The sequence below is a fragment of the Cebus imitator genome, unplaced genomic scaffold (assembly GCF_001604975.1).
Source record: "Cebus imitator isolate Cc_AM_T3 unplaced genomic scaffold, Cebus_imitator-1.0 Scaffold669, whole genome shotgun sequence".
NCBI classification, from domain to species: Eukaryota; Metazoa; Chordata; class Mammalia; order Primates; family Cebidae; genus Cebus; species Cebus imitator.
The window spans coordinates 143,995-149,994 of NW_016107984.1; positions in this window are offsets into that span (position 1 = coordinate 143,995).

Sequence of the window (6,000 nt, forward strand, 5' to 3'; positions counted from 1 at the left end):
GCTTAGTCAGGCCTCACCCACTCTCTTTAGAGATAAACAAGAAGACTGAAGAAAAGGGAGAGATGTACTTTTGTCTGGAAGAGGCACTCTCAGAATATGTCATGCAGTAATAAATAATTTAATGCAATCACAAGACTCCAAACATGTTCCTTGTTAGAAACTTAGTGATTCTTTTATAAATCAGAAAAATAAATAGTGGGGGAGCGGATATTGTAGCAAGCTTGGTTCAGTCAGATGATTAAAATCCAGTGATTCCAGTGGAGATATAATCAAAGAAAGAGAACAAGACAGAATCCAGAAACACAACCAAGGATAAATGGAAGTATTGGATTTTATAAATGCAACATTTCAGTGCCATAAGTCAGCAATGCCACCATAAAAAAAAAAAAAAGGCAGCTCAATTGGAGAGCAGGCGAAGGAGAAGGAATGTGGTCTCCTACCTAAGTTCTCATACCAAATTTATTGACAGTTGTGCCAAATATTTAAACATAATAAATGAAATCACAAAAGTACCAGAAGAGAGAATGTATTTTTACAATGTTGGGATAAATAAAGCCTTTCTACACATGCCCAGAATTAATTAATCATAAAGGAAGTGACGAGCAAATTTGACTATGTAAGATATGCGTAGTTCTGCCAAACCATATGATCAAAATCAAACAACAGTGTAAAAGCTGGGAGACTGCACTAACAAAACACATGACAAAGAATAAGTATCCACAATGCACAAAGAACTTTGTTCAAGCAGTTAAGAAAGTAAGGAGATAAAGATAATGATCAAATTAATATAAAATATTAGAAAGTAATAAGCAAACTTATTACATAAAACAGAACAATCAGGATCAGCAAAGCTATGAAAATGAAAATGACCACAGCCACACAATGAGGGTACCACCTGGCGATAGGTTGAATCCCATGTCATTGCCAATATTTCATTCTTTCTGACCTATAAAATATCAATTTTTCAATCAAAACTGGAAGTGTACATAGTCTTTGAGTCAAGAATACTACTTTTAGATATTTTTAATGTATTTTAACATGTATCGTGGATATTTATACAAGTTTTGTTATCCACTGGATTGCTTAGAAATTTTTGTAAAGTCCAAAAATACCAGTGTTGTGCAGGGCATAGCAGGGTATACACTGCTTATGGGCACAGCAAGTGGTACAATCAATAAGAGAGCCATGACACAACAGCCAGCAAAGTTGAAGATGTACATCTCTTACGATGCAGCAAGTGCTGTCCTAGGCAGGTGTGTGTGCATGTGGGTGTGATACATACATTCCATTCCTATGAGGGCAAGTGCTGTTCCACAAGATACGTGCATCTTCAATTAGTCCATGTTACATGAAGTGTATGTGCAAAACACACATGTATACATGTACACATATGAATGTATGTGTGTGTGCATATACCTGTGCATCTGCATATGCTTATACTGTGCATATACAAATGTGCATATGCATAACATATAATGTATGTGGGCATATGCAAACATGCATGTGTGCCTATATCCTAGAGAAATTCCTTCACACATATAGATTCAGCAACATGTACAAAGACATTGATTTGTACCATTGTTTATAACAATAAAAAAATGTACAAAACATAGCTGTCACTCAGTCGGGAAATGCATGTATAAGCTGTAGTTTATTCATACAATGGAATATCATGCAACAGAATACACAAATTGGATGTATATGTATCTACATGGATTAATATCAAAAACACAAGCCTAAATGTAAAAATCAAGAAATCGAGTAGCAAAATACAGGCAAATACAGTAAAACTATACAATAATACTGTTAATTAATTATACCAACTTCAGGAAAAGCAGTGCTGCTGAGCAGCAGGCAGGAATGAAGGGGTGAGGGCTTTTGAGCTTGACATTATTATTCTTAAAAATTCTGAAGCAAATTAGCAAAATATTAACATGCTAAAAGTTAACAGAAGAATCACTCTACACATTTAAATGAAAAATGTATTTAACGTCCTATTTATGTCTTCTTATAAGCATGCCTATATATCAGTTTACATAAATACATAAAGCATACTGTTTATTTCTGTTTGCAGTCCTTTTTTTCTCATCTTTCCTTTTCTCTTCCTTTTGTTTCATCCTTCCTCCCTACACCCACATTATCCTCCAACCCCACCTCCCCACATTCCAGCCATCCATGCTAACAGCCAATTGTGCTGATTTCCATATTGCCCCTGCTCTCACAATCATATACAAATGCCCGTTCATCTTTGTATATGTGTATGTACATATATGCAATATATAATACTTATGTGTGGATGGTAGGTAACATGTGCATTTAATTTTTTTAAATATGGTTTGATTATTCAAATGAGATCATGTTGTATGTTCTTTCTTCATTTTACTTTTCCCACTCAACAATATCAGATGAAATCCCTCTGCTTCTCACTTTCTCTCTCTCCTCTTTTTATCCACTGCATTGTAGTTTATGGTATGGATAAGCAGAACCTATTTAACAGTTTCCTTACGGAAAAGTGTTCAGTTTTTTAGTTTCTCTGGACAACGCTGTAATAAGCATTTTTATCCAAAGGTCCTTATTCGTGGTGCCTCATGTTATGGGCCCTAGAGGATATCTACATGTGATGGTTAATACTGAGTGTGAACTTGATTGAATTGAAGGATACAAAGTATTGATTTTGGGTGTGTTTGTGAGGGTGTTGTCAAAGGAGATTAACATTCGAGTCAGTGGCTGGGAAAGGCAGACTCACCCTTAATCTGGGTGAGCACAATCTAATCAGCTGCCAGTGTGGCTAGAATATAAGCTGACAGGAAAAAATGTTAAAAAAGAGAGACGAGCCTAGCCTCCCAGCCTACATCTTTCTCTCATGCTGAATGCCTCCTGCCCTCAAACATCAGACTCCAAGTTCTTCAGTTTTAGAACTCGGGCTGGCTCTCCTTGCTCCTCAGCCTGCAGACAATCTGTTTTGGGACCTTGTGACTGTGTGAGTTAATGCTTAATAAACTCCCCTTTTCTTTGGCAACACCCTCACAGACACACCCAGGATCAATACTTTGTATCCTTCAATCCAATCAAGTTGACATTCCGTATTAATCATCCCATGTAGGTATCCTCTAGGGCCCATAAAATGAGGCACCATGGATAAGGATCTTTGGACAAAAATGCTTATTACAGCATTGTTCAGAGAAACTAAACAAACTGAACTTTATATCTATTCTATTAGTTCCGTCCCTCTAGAGAACCATGACTAATACACTACGCTTATCCAAGGCTCTCCATATTACCATGGCAAGAAAGGTCACGAGTATATTACAAAGGAGTAATTTTTTTCTTGTTTGTTAGAAAATGATTTCATTGTTTTTTCAGATGACTAGCAAGCCAAATACATAGAATTCTTGGACCACAATATTTCTCTATCACTCCCTTTAGTCTGGAGCAAGAATGATCTTTCTCCCCTTATAAACGATTTTCTTCTTCCTGGTGCTGATAGGATTTATATTTATTTTTGAAGTATAGTCACTTCCATGGAACATGTCTTGGTGAATGGCTACTTTCTTTTTCCTAAGACATGATAAGCATTCTCATCTAATAATTCAGACCTTTTTTCATTTCAGGAAAGCTTTTTTAAAACTCTTAAGAATCCTTTCTAAGTATAATGTTTTGTTCCAAAGTGCTCTTTTCTCCATTTAAGGTGCATCAGTGGTGCACTAGAGCACATTTTCCCTGTCACTTGTACTTACCATAGTATTCAAATCCCCTTCCTTCCTTTCTCTGTATACTGTATAATTTCTAAAATCTCATCCATATGACAGTTCCATTTTTGACAACATCAATTCTAATAAACTTGGTAGTCCTGAGGTGCTGTAGTTGCTGCCCTCCGTGTATTAATTCTCCTTGAGTCTCATTGTTTGATCGCTAAGTTGCAGAGCTTGTGGTTGTATTTCCTTAAAAGTATGAGTATTTGTCGCTTAAAAATATCTTAATTAGGTAAGATATTCAGGTACTTTACTTGGGCAGCTGTTCTTCTAAAAGAATTTCCTCTACGTCCTGCAAGCTACTTTTTAAAAAAATGTTTAGGAGAGGAAATGAAGAGTGATTTTTTGTTTGTTTGTTTGTTTTGCTTTTCTCTTCTGCTGACTTTTCTTTAAGCATTCATTTAAGGCCTGCTGTCTGCCCCTAGAGAGTTTAAATTAATTGTCCTCAGCTTTCTTCGCTGTTTATTTGAAGTGTTTGGAATTCCACTTTATTGTGTCTGTTGGCATTTTAGCAATACCTCATTGCATTATATTTGGAGTGATTGCTCTAGAAATTACAATATACTTCCTTAACTTTTACAGCCTACTTTGAGTTAGTATTGTACCATCCAACTTAAAATATAGAAATCTTATGACCATAGAGGTTTGGAACAACATTTGAATGCTGCTCTTAACTCAGAAACCTGAGTGCCTGAAGTTTATGGTTTGTTTGTTTTTGTTTTTTTTTCCATTTTCCAGCACTCTGATGAAGATAGAAGAAGAAATTCCTTGTCTTGAACATATCTCCTAAATTCCGAAAGGAAACAAACCATTGCCTTTCGTCTCTTATACTTCCTTCCCATTTGTGAGAACACACATGCAACCATGTTCACAAACACACACACACACACACACACACACTCTACCACACACTTGTACAAATGTAGGCTCTCAAGTTGCATATTTATGTTTTTAAAAACTCTTGGTCATTTGGAAATCAACAAGATTGTAACTCCTTCACAAGTTCGTCACTGTGTAAGGAGCGGAGCACACACTGTGCTATAGCACACTGTAGGCACACTTCTTGCCCTACCCACGTTCATGTCCTATATACCTTTGCAACACTCTCCCCTGGGGCAGGGCATAATTATCTGATCTTCCCACACAGCATGAAGATAATGCAAATTAATTACAAAAGCAAAATTGCACATTTGAACAAGATGCAGGATTTCATGAGTTCACCAGAAATGTCAGGGCCTGTCTGATCACATCAGACCTTCCACCCATAACGGACTCAGACCAGTCACCAAAGAGTTAAGAAAGGCTCTTGACAACATTGCTAAAAGCTTCTAATGATTTTGCAAAAACAACAGGCTTAAGTTACTAAGAAGGGGTCCTCTTGTACCACTAGCCTTGAGCTGTGCCCATGATAATCTATAAGAAAATAATTTATGGATCACAACAGATCAACAGAGATTTTTTTAAATGATCAATTTGATCACAGCTTAGTGGCAAGTTTATAGAAAAAAAAAAGAGTGACACGTGATAATAAGAAGAAACCTTAAAAGAACAAACGTTAAAGAGCAAACAACTGCCTCCCCTACCACACACACACACACACACACACACACACACACACTCCTTAAATTCAAAGGCAGTCACTTGCCTCTTTCCTCTGGGAAGTTCTAACTTAATCCTTTCAATGATCCCAGGTCTTCAAAAACAAAACCCTGGATTAGCACCCTGAATTTAAAATCTGGGTGTCTTGAATGTCTTTGAAAGTACAATCTCAAAAAGCAAAGAAAAAATCTTCAGGTGAGAGAGGAAAAAAATACCTACAACAGAGAGAAGAAAATACCTAATATCCCAATAAAATGTCTTGGTGCCTGTATGCTTGGCTGTACATGAACATACGTTGTACACGCACACATGTCTATGGGTACCCCCTGACTCCTACTTACATGGGGAAGGTAACCATATGACCTATCCACACATCTGGCTGCTTACACCCCAGCTAACCAGTAAATACTCCAAATATTTTGCTATTGGTTGATTTGATAGCCACTCTGGAATATTCGGTTGGCAAGAGGTTTTAAAGCAACAGAAAACCCAAGGTTGGATGAATTTGCCATCCCCTCCACTTAGGTAAAATGGCTTCCAGTAAGGGGTTATGCCAGCATTAGCTGCTAGCTAATTTAAGGTCCAATGGAAAATGAAAATAAACAAGTATTAATCTTGAGAATCTTTTTGTGGAATTATGAAAACAATC